General features: G+C 32.0%; 1 protein-coding gene across 9 annotated transcripts in view; it reads left to right on the top strand.

Moving 5' to 3' along the window:
• Nucleotides 1-15,351, top strand: part of fdl (beta acetylhexosaminidase fused lobes) — an 88,224-nt gene that overhangs the window by 26,253 nt on the left and 46,620 nt on the right. For 2 of the 9 annotated variants that reach the window (XM_088038650.1, XM_088038633.1), the window contains exon 1: nt 13,469-13,622. The exons of 5 other annotated variants lie outside the window; for them this stretch is intronic. The gene's annotated coding sequence lies outside the window, so the exon portion shown is untranslated. Of the gene's footprint in view, nt 1-5,350; nt 5,460-13,468; nt 13,623-15,351 lie in introns of those variants that run through there. 2 more of the 9 variants (XM_088038643.1, XM_088038624.1) reach the window with 2 other exon arrangements.

Here is a 15,351-nt window from a genome sequence, read left to right as displayed (position 1 = left end):
AGCGTGATTCCGTCCACGTGTTTTCACTTGTAAATGTATGTCTGCTGATTGTTTCTATTATTGTATCCTTTTTTGTTACAAATCTTTGAGCTGATTGGTTTTCGTAAAATAAAAAATATAAAAAAATACATCAACATGTTTGTGATTATTACATCGAAAAAAAAAATAAAAAAATGTATTTTCGGCATTCCTGTGGCGTTAAAATTACTAAACCTCTCCAAATTTCATTAATGTTCTGTTAAAATTGCCAGAGTTAAAAGTTACAGCATGTTTCAAAAAGATTTTCATCTAGTCGCCTTTCCGTACAAATTAAAAAATGCTGCTTTATGAAAATAAAGATTGGAACGTTGGTGACATAACCCTAAAATACTTTTCAAAAATTAATGATCTAGGCATAATCGAGGGCATGATCTAGGCCAGCTGGATCGCTGAAGGGATAAAACTGACTCAGCCTCTGCTTAATTTTTCTGTTGACAAAGTTCAAAGTGTCAGAACTAGTTAGTTCAAACACAATGCAATGCGAGCGGTACGAAAGGAATTACGTTCTAAAAACAACTAACTATACAAGATTCTCTTTAGATTTTCGAAATTCTGTTTTCGTTCTCATTATCTCGAGATTCTCTCTGAATACTTCTTTCCAATCGTTCTGGTTTCATTATATTTTAATTCTATTTTCATTCTCTTCGATTCTCCCAATTAGATTCATTTCAGTACAATTTTTAGATTATTTCTAAATATTCTGCAGATTCTTTTTCCTTCATTTTGTTTAGATACTTCACATTCTCTCGATTATCTCTAATTTTTCAGTTTTTTTTTTAGGCTTATTGCTCTTTCCTACGAGATTCTCTAAATTATGCAGTTTTAAAAAATCAATTTCTATCGCTAGATTCTCTAGAATTTTTTTCTGAATTACATTAAAGCCAGATTAATTGTAAGTGGTTGTAAATCTTAAAATTGTTTAGTCGATTCTGTTTACATTTTTTAGGTTTCCTTTGGATTGTTTATTTAGATTTTCTTTAAATTTTAAAAATTTGTTTACTTTTGATTCTTTTGAAATTCTCTTTTTAGATTTTTTAAACATTTCGAAATGAATTCTTGAAAACACCTTTCTACAGTATCTCCCCGGATTTGAGTTTACAAAAGGGAAAAAAGTTTATTTTCCATTTTACAAAAAAATTACAAAGAAATAACATTTTTTGCTTATTTCAAAACAAATAAATCTGCAATTAAAATTTCAAAATTATTAGTTTGCACTCTTAAAATTAATTTTTCATTATTTATATTTATTAAATTTTGTAATCGTATTTAAATAATAGCAGGCTGTGGATTCACAATATCGAATAGTGCCTTAAATATTAAAGGAAAAATTATCCAATAATGTGTAAGTATTAAACAATTGTAAAAAAAATGCAATTGCATCCTTAACAATAATTGAGAAAATTCGAAAAAGTCTTAAAGAATTACGAGTTAGAATCGAACAATGTGCTAAAACAGGTAATGGGTCAATCAAATAGTGGTAATTGGTTTGAGTTAAGGAACAAATTTCATTCCTTTGACATTTTTTGCAAAATTAAAAATAAAAAAGTTTTTCGTTATTTTTTGTTTTTTCGATTTTAAGAACAGCTTGATAATATTAAAGTTTTAATTAAAGATTTATTTATTTTAAATTAAGCAAAACATATAATCTTTTTGTCATTTTTTTTGTAAAATAAAAAATAACGACTCAATCTGGGCACATATACTGTAGATGAAAATCATTTTGAAACACGGTGTATTAAAATTTAACTTTTTCGGTCTATAATGTACAATTGTATATGTACAATTTCGCAGGGTTAATGAGCAAGTCTGAGTTAGTAACCTCCCCAAATTTGATAGGATTGGTGTTAAAATTGCCAGAGTTACATTTATACATACAGGGTGTTTGGGGTTATCGCTGCCATATTTAAAACGAAGATAGATGTTGATAAACTGAGTAAAAAATCTTTATATTATTTTTGGTTTTGAGCAATAATAAGTGAGCTACAATAGTTTGAATTTTGGGCCCCACTGTTTGGGAACGACCCTCTTGTTTACGTTTATTCATTCATAAATTGGTATTAATAATGAAATTTCACCGCTGTTTTCACAAAAAGGTTTATTTCTGAGTTTAACGATGGACGAAGCCTGTTGTTTTTCTAAGGTAAGCGTTAGTGGCTCTCAATCAGTGGTCACAGGTTCTTTTACGGCTAAACTAGAAATATTAGACCACCAAGTTATTCACATTTTTTGATCAGAATATAAAGATAGACACTCGGTTAAAGTTTGGCAGCGATAACCCCAAACACCTTGAATACAGGGTGTCCCAGAACTCGCGCCCCATAGAGCAGGGGAGGGTGCCGACAGCAATACAGATGGTAAATTTCAAAACAAAAATTGACTAAGTTTAATAGTATTCAAGAACTGATAAAAAGTTAACAACCAATCCCAAAAGCTTATTCGATAAGTGGAGCAAAAGGCCATCCCAATTTCCTAGGCAACGAGAGTCTAATGTTCATCTGACCAATGAATGATAGTACGTGTCCATAGTTACCAATTTTCAAATTCTGTTCAGCTTCAGGATTGGCTACAGTTTTTTTGTCTTATCTCGGTTATTTTTTGAGTTCAAAAATTATAGTTTCGAAATTTTGGTTCAGAATTTTTGCCTCCATAAGCCCTTTTTCTCTGGGGCGCGAGTTCTGGGACACCCTGTATGTACATAATATGTTTATTTAATTTATTTTGGTTCATTCACAAAATGAAATATTAAAATTTGTCTCTTCCGGTCTATAATTTTGCAATATGGCACGCTTATAAACAAGTCCAAATTAGTAACGTCTCCAAATTGGATTGCTTTGGGGTTAAAACTTTAAGTTACACGCTTTGTAATAAGAACAATTTTTTTTCTAATAAAAAATTTACAAAAATTGTGTCGAATGTTCTATAATTTTGCAATTTAGCATACTTAATAACCGAGTATAAACCAAACTTAAGTGCCAGAGTTACATACATATTTTTTCAAGAAGTTTTTAATTCATTTTCAAAGTACAAAATTTCAAAATTTAATTCCTTTGGTCGATAATTTTGCAATTTAGCACGGTCACTGAGCAAGTCTAAGTTAGGAACTTTTCAACATTTAAAATGGATTTTGCCTTAAAAATGTCAGAGTTACACGCTTTCTGTAAAAAAAAATTGTTTCGTATGATTTATAATTTTGCAATTTGACTAATAACCAACTCTAAATTACTAACTTTCCTAAATTTGTTCTAGCCCTTGACAAACATATTTTTCAAGTTTTTGTTTTTTTGTTCGTCTTTGAAATAAAAAAAATCCAAAATTTGTTCTGTATGGTTTATAATTTTGTTATTTGTTACAATTAATAATAAATAAGTCTAAATTACCAAATTTCCCAAATATGATTGCTGTGGAGTTAAAAGTACCGGAGTTTCTAGTAAAATTCTCTGATTTCCTATTGATTGTCCCTGATGTCCTAATGATTTCCTATTGATTTCCCTGATTTTTTAGTGATTTTTTAAGACCTCGGTTTGTACGAAAGTCTAAATTAGTAACCCTGCAAATTCAGTTACTTTGGCGTTAAAATCATCACCGCTACAACTCTGAATATTTTTTTTTAGTTTTCGGTTTATACAAAAAGTTAAAATTTCTGATATCAGTCGTTTCTGCTCTATAATTTAATAGGCAACTCTAAACTACTAAAACCTAAATTTGATTGATGATCACGAAAGAAAATTCAGCCCTTTGAGGCAGAACTAGAGTCAGAATATTTAAAAAAAAAATGAAATCCTCAATTTAATAATAAATTATTGTAACGCCAAGTTTATAAAAATTATATTTTTAAAAAAACATTAATGACGAGGCAATTTGGAAACGTAGGAAACTGTTATTTTAGTGACATTTTATTGTAATTGAATGAATTAAGACAATTGGCAAACTGCTCGACTGAACATTGCGTGCATTTCTTTCTGCAAAAATTGAATGCTTTATTATTATTATTATTATTATTAACGTAAGTAAATAATCCAACAACAGAACCATTACTGATCTAGGTCAACAATAGGTCTAAAGCCAGAGTCTTTATTGACTGAAGTGTAATGCTCTATTTTATTTCATGCAACGCATATACAAGGTGTTTATAAATGTTTCGAGCATCAAGCGTGACTTTGGAATTCCTGTCATACACTATTTTGCCGCTTTGTTTTCATAGTGAATATAACAATCTTAAAAATATTTATAATGTTACTTACTTCAATGACGTTTTAGTTACAGTTTTGTGCCCAAGTTTTCGATTTTCAGGTTTAAATTCAACCCTGGAAGTTTTTAAAACTTACTTTGCTTCATGTTTGAGGTTAACTGCAAATATCAGTTGACAAATCGAAACCCACATTTGTAATGAGCGGCAAATTTCTTTGACATTTCATAGCCACCCTTGATGCTAGAAACATTTATAAACACCTTGTACGATTTGTCATTTTTTTGCAGAGTTTTCCGATTTACAGAGGAATTTTAGAAATTAGAGGGATTTGAAAGGGATAGGTTAGATATCTGTAATGGATACTTGTCAACTTTAATCAATAGATGTCTCTACAAGCAACTGATTTTTTAATAACCGCAAAATATTACGATGAAAAACAAAAAAGTTACGAGAAAACATTTGATAATCTACACTAAAAATAACAAAAACAAGTTTATTAGTGACGCTCCCACAATTTGGTGTCAATTTTGTGATAGTTTTTGTTTGACAGACATTCCGCAGGAATTGCAGGAGTTTAAAAAAATCAGGATTGTGTAACTCGCTCTGCTGAACAACCAATCACAGAGCCACATTTTAAATTTGGCGCCTACAAAAAAATCTTTGCAATTTAGGGGGCTAGAATTCTTATTAATTAGATGAAAATTGGGGAATATTGGATATAATATTATAGGATAGATACTCGTGGTACTATTAAGTTATTTAAGCAACATGTAGGTTAATTATATCTCTCATAGATAATATTTAAAATAACCCATTTGTAACCATAAATAACCATTTTCGACAATTTTGACGATTTATTTAAGTGCTATTACTGAAAGAAATAGTTTTTCTAAAGAATTTAAGCTGGCATCCAAAATTTATTGCTCGTTACAACGTTTACGCTAATAAACTTTTAAAAGGTTTGGCGGTAAAAATTTTTGCAGCTAGATAGTAAATCCAAAACGTATGTAATTGTGAACTTTAATGCACTTAACGAAAGATTAGTCGGAGTTTCTTATTTATTTTTAACATGACGTTGGTTGTCACTATTGACCTACCGCTGTGCTATTTTTACTAAAACTGTTTTTAGTTAGTAAGATATTCATAGTTGGTGTGTTATCGTAATCTTAACATCTTATAACTGAATCCATTGTTTACTTTTGTCATGTGACTTATTCATCTTCTTATAAAGGTATGTAAAAGCTTCAAAAATACTTATTTACGTCACATAATTATGCAAATCACCTGTTGTCTGCCAAGTCTAATCTAAACTAGTGCAAACGCAAAATTTAGGAATTGCGATGGTTTGAGTAGAAGTTTTGCAATGAAATGTGAAGAAAAGTGTATTTCTAGTTTTTTAGATTTTAGACATTTAGAACTATTCACATAAGATGACGAGCCTGATGAGAACGTAACGCAACACAAAATACATTTTAAGCAACTGCCTGGATACCGCATTGTGATATGAACTGATCAACGATCATAGTTATTATCTGAATTTTTTGACAATGTGCTGTCAGTGTCAACTACAGGATTTTGGTACACGTTTTCTTAATAAGCACTCCACAAAAGTGATCTAATGCCAATGCAATCATTGTGCAGAATCGTGATCTGTTCTTTCGTCGTTGGTTTCCGTTATCAAAACTTGACGAAATTATTTTTGGCGTCAAACTTTTCAGGGCACACACTTGAATTCCTTTTCATTGGAACAGAAAATTTTGTAAAGTTACCCATGAAATATGTATTTTATGTTGCATTTGATTGACGTCAGGCTCGCTATCTTATGTGAAGAACCCTGTAAAGGTGTTATTGTTAATAGTATATTGTATAACAAGTGTTGAAAATGGAAGATTTCACACGAGTTTTGCAGAATTGAGCTACGAGCCGTAGGCGAATTTTTAACCGTGTTGTACACGATATTTTTCCGACGACCACAAAAATCGCAGAGTTAATATTTATTTTTTTAATTAAAGTTTATATTTTACGCTCTTCCACTTGCTAATAACGGTGCAAAAACACGTCAAGTTATCTCTAGTCAAGTTAAAACTTAAAATGTCATTCGGCAGAGCACCTAGCCGCGGACAAAATAATTATGCCGTTGCGTGGACAGTTAGATAATGCCCGATCTGCGTCAACCTGTGTGCAATATAAAAACACACAGCTGTCGGCCAATCAGAGATCTCAAATTTTTCATTGCACACGGGTATGGCTCTTCGTTCGTCTTCGCGCTGAAATTGTTTGCAATTTTAAATTTTCACTACGGGAAAACTATATGAAATGTGGCATATTTTATAGTGGTCGTCGGAAAAATGGATTTCTGCGCGTATAATTAAATACAAAAAATGTTTCAACAATTGAATCCGCGCCTCCACAATCGAATTAGTGATCTCGTAACTCCTAAGTCAACTATTGGCCACAGATTAGTGTGCCGATAAGGTACGAGCAATGTCGATTTCTTTATCAACGCGCATTTATTTAAACTGCCAGATTTTAACTTTAACTTGAATTTAATAGATCATTCTAAAGTTTTACGAATAATAAATATGTTCAGAAACTGATTTATAGCTATCTCTAACACATACAAGTATTCATATGCCGTCTGGTGTCCGGTAGCTTATTAGTAACAAGCAAAGCCTTCCAGCTCTTGAAATATCAAAGAAACCCCAACAAAAAATTCCTTTTCGGGGACCATTTATTAATGAGGGTCATTAATAAACGATTTTTGGTCGAAAATTGATGAGTCATGGCACCTATTAATGAAAGTTTTTTTTATGAAGCAATATGGATAAATGAGCGCAGTTATGCAGAAAACATCCAACCCACACTGACATAGTTTTGAGATAATCGACCTTAAAGACCTTTTCTAAACAACTCTTTATGTTATTTTCGAGGATATTTTCAACACTTTACATGAATTTCTTGACATTATGGGGTTTTGTTTTTTTTCCAAAATAAATAAAAACGTTTTTATATTTCGCGTTCATAATGAAGATATTTCGATACGCGTTTGAGCGTATTTCGGTATCGTAATGAACCAATCCCGTGCCAATATTTCCAGGAACATTTATTTTTCTTAAGTTTGCAGCAGACAAACCGTCAACCTGCCGTCAACGTTGACAATTTAGATTTTGGTTTTGACAAACCATGATAAATCGATCACTGCACTATTATTTCTTGTTGTACTTGGCTTAATAATTCATCGGAGAAAAACTCTTTGGATGCAAGAGAACCATCATTATCATGATCAGCATCTTCGCTCTCGTGGCTCCCTTGCGCTCCGGTAACCTCAAAACGTCACACCTGTCAAACTGACTGAAATTGGATTTGGCTACTTCGATTTTTTTTCCCGAACATTTTGCAAATGCCAACTACCCTAAAATTCCCTAGATTTTGAAATCAAGTTTTTTCGTTTAAAATAAGGCGAAATAGAAAAAATAGGGTTTGAAGTATCTTCGCTGCGCTCGTCGTGTCTTAAAAACGTGCGTGCGGCAAAATGTTCATTATGAAACGCGTTTCATAATATACTAATTTTAACCCGTTTGGAATTTATTAATTGTTTTAATAATTAACAATAATATCCACAACAGAGAAATCATATTACCCCAATTTTAAAATCTGAAGTTTGGACGTTGTAACCGTCAATATGTTCTCCAACAGAAGTACTTCCGTTAAGACAGTTTATATTGGAAAAATAATCAAATGGTACGTTTTTTTGAAATTTTTTCAAAAGTATAAATAGTCACGGATTGCTCATTTGATTGTTTTGACCGTAAACAGCAAAAAGGGAGCATGTGAGTTGGATATTTTTTTCTAAAAATAATAATGGTTGTAGAGGTTAGTACCGCTCGGTTCAAATTATTAAGGCCACAATTATATGAGTTAGGATACTGGTTGAACGGATCTTTTATAAAGAATATAAGTATTAGATATCAAAAATCGTATTAGTTCATTTTTTGTAATTTTGTGGGTTGGATGGTTTCTACATAACTACACTCAAATGAGTTTTGGTCAAACCTGTAAAGATTTATGAAAAAACGCGGCTTGAACGAGATTCGAACATCCGCGACTTCTAGGTCCGGAGGGAGAACTGCTCACTTTTGAGCTATTTCGACCTTGCCAAATTTTTAATTTTCTAGGCGTCTACTAAACGCCAGGAAATGAATTTTCCATTTATATTAATTTTCTCAAAATACGTTCAACGAAAAAGTTTTGTAACTACTCGTAACTAGACGATTTCCCGTTTATTAATCGCCTTCATTAACAACTTGTTGTATTGTTATTTTTAATCGAGCAACTATAAGTGGGTTTTTACGGCCCGACAACCGGCATTTACTAGAGAAACGTAGGTAAATCCCTACGGTCTGCAAGTGTCCCTATGTACAAAAAGCTTTTTGGCCGACAAACCTTTTACAACTGAATTCAAAATGTTGATTTGACACATCACACAATTCTATGGTCACTTTACAACTTTAGAATCTTAAAATTAATTTTCAAGGTGATTCAAGGTGAGAAATGTTCTTAAAATACGAAATCAACTTGTGTGTAATACTTTGATGTATTTTTGTTATGGTAAAGGTTGCTGTTCTTTTAAATGCCTCTGAGCGACCGGTGTAACTGACTTTTTTGCCGCACGGCTGCAACTTTTCCGTACTGCCGCGAAAAGTAGGGTTGTTAGCATTATCATGTGTGCAACTAGAAAGTGTGTTTTACAATTTATGAGGCCAAAAATTTTACATCATCCTCTCTTTCGCTCTGTATGACCCTCTCGATATGTGTTACTTATTAAATAAAGATATCCTTAGGCCACATTCAATGACAACAGAAATAACAATCATTATACTACGAGCCATCCGCATCCCCTTAAACAAGTCTTTAATTATTTATTATCAAAGTTTAAAATTACTGCCATTGAGGAATAATAGGTATATTCTTTCGGTGGTCCTTGATGATCGTTTCGGTCGAACAATCACAATAATACCAACCAATCCCACATTAATAATTACATATTATCTTTAATTTTGAGCATACAATGGGTTTGTCATGTTAGGACTTTAATACTTTATTACCTATTGAATCCCATGACGTTGCGCAAGTGCGTAAAAGTGAGGTACGAGTGCGAAAAAGTATTTGTTACTTTGACAGAAATTGTAAGTCTGTACTCCCATTTATAAATGATTTATCGACTTCTGTGAGATTTTCCTCATATTCGTGCCGAGTGCTTGAATTTTGACCATTGAATCTGCATAAAAACTTTTATGCAGTGTCAATTGTAAAATGATTGTCAGACTGTCACTTGAAATGTATTTATCTTTAATTTTCCTATGGATATTAGGCACACGACAGATTTGTATTGTCCAAACCACGTATAGTGCGTAAAACAGTAGGTAACTTCATACAAAAAGAGCTATTTTTGCATTGTCAGTGCCGAAAAACTATAGCAATGTGGCAAAAAAGTTAAATTACACTGGCAAACATTGCTGTCGAGCCGTAAAATGCTAATTATCCAGTTAGTCGACTGTAAATAACTATTCATTTACTGATAGCTTTAACTCTCGTGAAAGAAACCCATTCGAAAAAGTTTTTCTTACAAACTTGTCACATAATATACATACAGGTGTACCTGAATAAAGTGCAAAGATTTTAACCCCAATATCAGGCAACGCAGTTTAACATACTGCCCAAATTTCGCGTTCCAAAACGTCACCGTTTTTGAGAAAAAATGTATTAAAGATTTCTGCAGAAATCGCTGTGCGCCTCTGAATTGTTGAAGTAGGCCAGTTCCAATCCATTGTCACTCCAGATCATCGAAAAGTGCTAATAAACAAGTGGCAAAATTAGTATATTATGAAACGCGTTTCATAATGAACATTTTGCCGCACGCACGTTTTTTAGTAAAGTAAGTAATTTTAATAAAGTAGTTAGTGCGGCAAAATGCATTATGAACAAGTATCATACGCAATTTTTTCTATTTCGCCTTATTTTAAACGAAAAAACTTGATTTCGAAATCTAGGGAATTTTAGGGTAGTTGGCATTTGCAAAATGTCCGAGAAAAAAAATCGAAGTAGCCAAATCCAATTTCAGTCAGTTTGATAGGTGTGACGTTTTGAGGTTACCGGAGCGCAAGGGATCCAAGAGAGCGAAGATGTTGATCATGATCATGATGGTTCTCTTGCATACAAAGAGTTTTTCTCCGATGAATTATTAAGCCAAGTACAACAAGAAATAATAGTGCATTGATCGATTTATCATGGTTTATCAAAACCAAAATCTAAATTGTCAACTTTGACGACAGGTTGACGGTTTGTCTGTTGCAAACCTAAGAAAAATATATGTTCCTGGAAATATTGGCACGGGATTGGTCCATTACGATACCGAAATACGCTCAAACGCGTATCGAAATATCTTCATTATGAACGCGAAATAGAAAAATGGTTTTATTGGAGTCTTTATCAATTCAACAATAATCGTGGTCGAAAAATGTGGGTTTTACAATGCCCAATTTGGATTATTTTGAGTTATATTGTTTTTTATTATCTGCCGGTGCTTTTTTCAAAAGTGTTGTGATGAACCAAAGTTTTAAAAGTGTTCTCTTTAGGGATGAAACTGAATTACATTGCCCAATGAAGGCCATTTGATCATTTTTCATAATTTTGTTTCTAATTAAAATTTCGGGAAAAACCACCTTACGAACCATTCGAGATAAAAATTGGCCTTTTTTAACAAATTAATTTTTCGCAATAAGCAATTTTTGAAAATGTTTTTAAAGCCATCTCCAGCGGTGTCTGATATTTTGGTTAAAAGCGGTCGCTACCCAGCCCGCTCTTCAGATTGGTTTCGGCAGTGAGCTGTCACAAAAATGACCAGGCCAATTTCAAATTGTCAAAGCAAATTGTAGAACCTAGAGATGCACTTTCTTATTTCGTCGTCTAAGCGGCAACTACCGCAATCTCAATTTTTACAAAATCATTCGGGAGCGCAAAAAAACTGTTTTTTTGGCAGTGTAAGCAATTTTTTTCAATGATTAATTGGTATCAAATCTTCGCTTAAGGTTAGATCTATTCAAAAATTAAAAAAATAATTTCCACCAGTAAATTTCCAGCAAAAAAATTATCTGAGAAAAAGTAGTAACAAAATATTTTCACAACTGAGTTTGCGGATGTTGCTGCTTAGACGACGATTTGTTTCTATACCATTTAAAAATACCGGAATTTTTTATAAAGTAAGATGCATTTTATAAAGTAAGGTCCGTCATTCATATATTTGAGGTATATTATATATTTAATAATGAAAGAAGTGATCAAAACCGGAACTAACTGATTGAAGTAACATGAGAGCACAAAATTGCCTAATTTATATTTTTTAAATTAAAAAAAATCCAAAATTAGGTGGAAAACAAATATGTGCCTTTTGTTCAAATGCTTACGGATTATGGTTGATTAAGTTCCAGAATATAACGCTTTTTTTATCACTGTCAGTTTGACGTCGCGACGTCAAAGAAGTAAAATTTCGAGTTTTAGTGGAAACTTTCGCTAACTCTTTTTTTTAACATAACTATGATAAAAAAGTCTCTGTTTTAATTTTAAATTTTATGCAAATTGTGTTTTAAATTTGAGAAAAAACGCTAGTTTTCAGTATGACGAAACACTTGCAAACTACATTTATTCCAAATTTCACAAATCACTTCATTTTTTCGTCGAGGTCATTTGCAAATCTAAAGCGAACTAAAGGATCGTTTGGTGTATGCGTTTCCAATTTTGACTAATTTGATAAAAAAAGCATTTTTCCTTAAATTTTAAAAACAATTTGAATCAAATCTGAAATGACAACTGAGATATGTTTAACACATTTATATATAGGGGTGGGGTGGGGGACATAGTGGGAAACTTAACAATCAATTAGTCACGCATTCTAAAATAATGGGAATTAACAAAAAAAATTTACTAAATATCATAGACTAATGTATTGCGAATGATTTTTAAGGTACTTTTTTTATTACAATAGCATTATTTTGAAAAATGGGATTGGGTGTTTGGTTCTACTATGCCTCAAAAATCGCTAAAACTTACAAACTACATTTTAAAGCGTCGCAACGACAAAATTATTGGTCATAAAAATCAAATTTTTGCTTCCGGTTCTGTATAACAAATGCATAGGAACGTGAAATAGGCAGTTATTCCTAGTACAGAAATCCTTATTAATATAAGAGGTTTTTTTAACATTTTTCCTGTGGTCCAATAATGCAATGCAAAAATGAAAATACAGTTTATTATTTTCCTATTGCCATTTCCAAGAAAGAGCTATTATTTCACAAACAGCTGGATCTCTTGGTTTCGTCAAACTACCTGACCCCACCATAAATTTTGTGCTTGTGGAGAAGTACTAATTTCTGTGGTTTGCCGGCAATTGCTGATTATAAATTACAAAGCTTCAGCTTCGATTTAAAATCTAAAATTTTACGCTACGAATACTCGCTTAATTATTGGAATATTTTTTAAAACTTAGGACCGTTGTATTCAGAACGGCTTGCTTAACAATCCGATTGGATTCATTTTTGATACAACAACGCAAACCGAAGTTAGCGTCTTCAGCCAAAATTGATGCAGTGTAATTACCGTTCCAGGGGTGATATCAATAAAAAAAAACATGCAGTTTGTAGACAACTACAAGGACAGTATATATTCTAAATTTCAGTTTTCTAGTCCAAACCGTTTGTGAGTTATGGTGGCTCCAGTTTACATTGCATTGCCCATAAGGATTTTAGGTAGCGACCACTCTTAAAATAAAATTGTTGCTCTTTATTTAGGTACAGCTGTATAGTACGTATATTAAAACAGAAATTTCCTAATAACACATGTGTTTGGTGCAAGCACCTACCTACCAACTCATAAAACAGTGCTAAATAAGAAACACAAACATTCTAAAAATTAATAAAAGAATTCGTTACATGGTGTTATTGTTATCAGTTAATAAATCATACGTAAAACAAATTAAATTGACTGAACAATAAATTGGCCACTGCATCAAGCGAAATGCAGTCAATACAAAATAGGCGAACGGGGAACCGTCCGCACAATGAACACAATAAAACTAATCAGCAACAATCGAGAGGAAACTCGAATCTGTCAAGCATCCTGTCATTTTAAACTTTCCCATGATTCCATTTCATATTCTCGACGGTTTTTATGATAATACAAATTTCGCAGTTTGTATTGTACTTGCAGCAGCGCATAAAAAACTTTCTTGATAAGAAACACCATTTTAAATTACGAAGATTAGTATTGCACGATATAACGCGACGAAAGGTGCTAACAGGTGATGTTTGTGTGTTTCTGATTTACAATATGTGCTTTTCTTGTAAGTAATATCTTCTATTAGCCCATTTTATATTCATGTTAATTAATTTTAATATAAAAAATTATAGCATTTCAAGGTCACGATCATTTTATCATTTTTTGCACATTAAACGTTTTCTGTTTATTACAAGTAATGACTCACCGAAGATTAAGACCCAGACTCCACTGCGATTTTAAAATCGCAAAAATTGATATTGTTTCAAAACCAAGCGCAAACACGATTTTTTAGTCCCAAGTGTGAAAAACACGTTAATAATGAAATGACAAAGTGAAAATAATTCGTTTTTGAAAATATGTATGATAAAAATGTAAAACAAAAGTTATTTAAGAATAGAAATAGCAAATAAGCGGTTATTCTTACAACTCCGATATATCGGGTGTGTCAAAAAGAACGAATTGGCTATTCAGAACATAGGAACAAGCATTTAAAAAATCCCAAAAAAATATTTAAAAAAATCTTTTTTGCATTTTGTCCAGTAATAGTCACTTTAATGAGATCAAAATCGTTTAGTAATTTGCTACTTTACACCGTAACAACACTTTGCACTATAGCAACGATAATAATAATTTATGAATGAAATGATTTATTTCGCTTCGCTCATTCGTACTCAAACAAACCATACTCGTTTAGAAAAACTTGACTTTTCTAAACTTGGCACGTAATCTACTATTATTTGCAATCATTATATTTTATATGGTTATTTTTAACGTGCATGAGGTTTGAAAATACGTCATCTCTGACTAAAGTCTGAAAGTGACATTTCTGTTCTTGAAAACGGCAAATGCAAATGCCTGTTCAAGTTTACATTTATAAGAAGTTTCTTTTTGTTATTTTAAATTGTAAATGTATGTACACACATGTTCTTGGACGAATAGAGTTCACATTTTCAGTTGAATACCAATACCTAATTTTATCCAAAATTGTCAAACATAACCTAAAAACGGGTACTTTTTGTAAAATTTCAAATAAAATAGCTTACTATTCTCGGTGAAAATTTCTTTACTGCTCTGGAATCTGACTAACTTCAACACAACATCTGACAATCTGACAACTTCAATGAAACATTTTCAACTTTACAAAAAATCTTTTTAAAACCGTGCATTTGAAATTTAACGTTTTGAGAAGAAACATAAGCGGATAAGCCTAATTGAATGAAGATATTCACTATTTCTGACACTTTCGGTTATACCAGAAGTATTAAATGATTTTTATCTAGTCGTCTAGTGACATTCCATGCAAATAAAAAAATGCCGCTTTGCGAAGATAATGATTAGAACGTTGTTTGCATTAGATATTTAATGATGTACCTAGAGGTTACGAGAACAACTCGATCACTTAAGAGATAAAGTTGACCAATCACTGTCTAATTTTGTTGTTTGCTGTTTAAATTTGTTCGTTGTTGGCGATTTTGACGTTTCTCAAGTAACATTATTGACATAAGTCCGAAGTGACAGAACTTAGTTCAAACACAGAAGAGTGCGAGCGGCACAACTGGAATTATCTATATTTCAAAGGTAACTAGATGAAAATAATTTTGAAACACGCTGTAGTTACATACCAATTTGATTATTTTAAACGCAACTCTCGGTTTGTGATTGCCTTTTTGTATTCCACATCCAAATTGAGGAGAGCTTTGTGTATGTATGTAGGTGCTAGGTATATCCAAATTGGAAAATTTATAATTTTTGTGCACATGTGAGTAAAAATTTTTCCAATATAAGGAAGCTAT

The sequence above is a fragment of the Gnatocerus cornutus genome, chromosome 1, assembly GCF_029298725.1.
Source record: "Gnatocerus cornutus isolate USDA-ARS CGAHR chromosome 1, icGnaCorn1.1, whole genome shotgun sequence".
Classification (NCBI taxonomy): Eukaryota; Metazoa; Arthropoda; class Insecta; order Coleoptera; family Tenebrionidae; genus Gnatocerus; species Gnatocerus cornutus.
The sequence above is the reverse complement of the archived record's forward strand: the minus strand, read 5'-3'. Positions and strand labels throughout refer to the sequence as shown.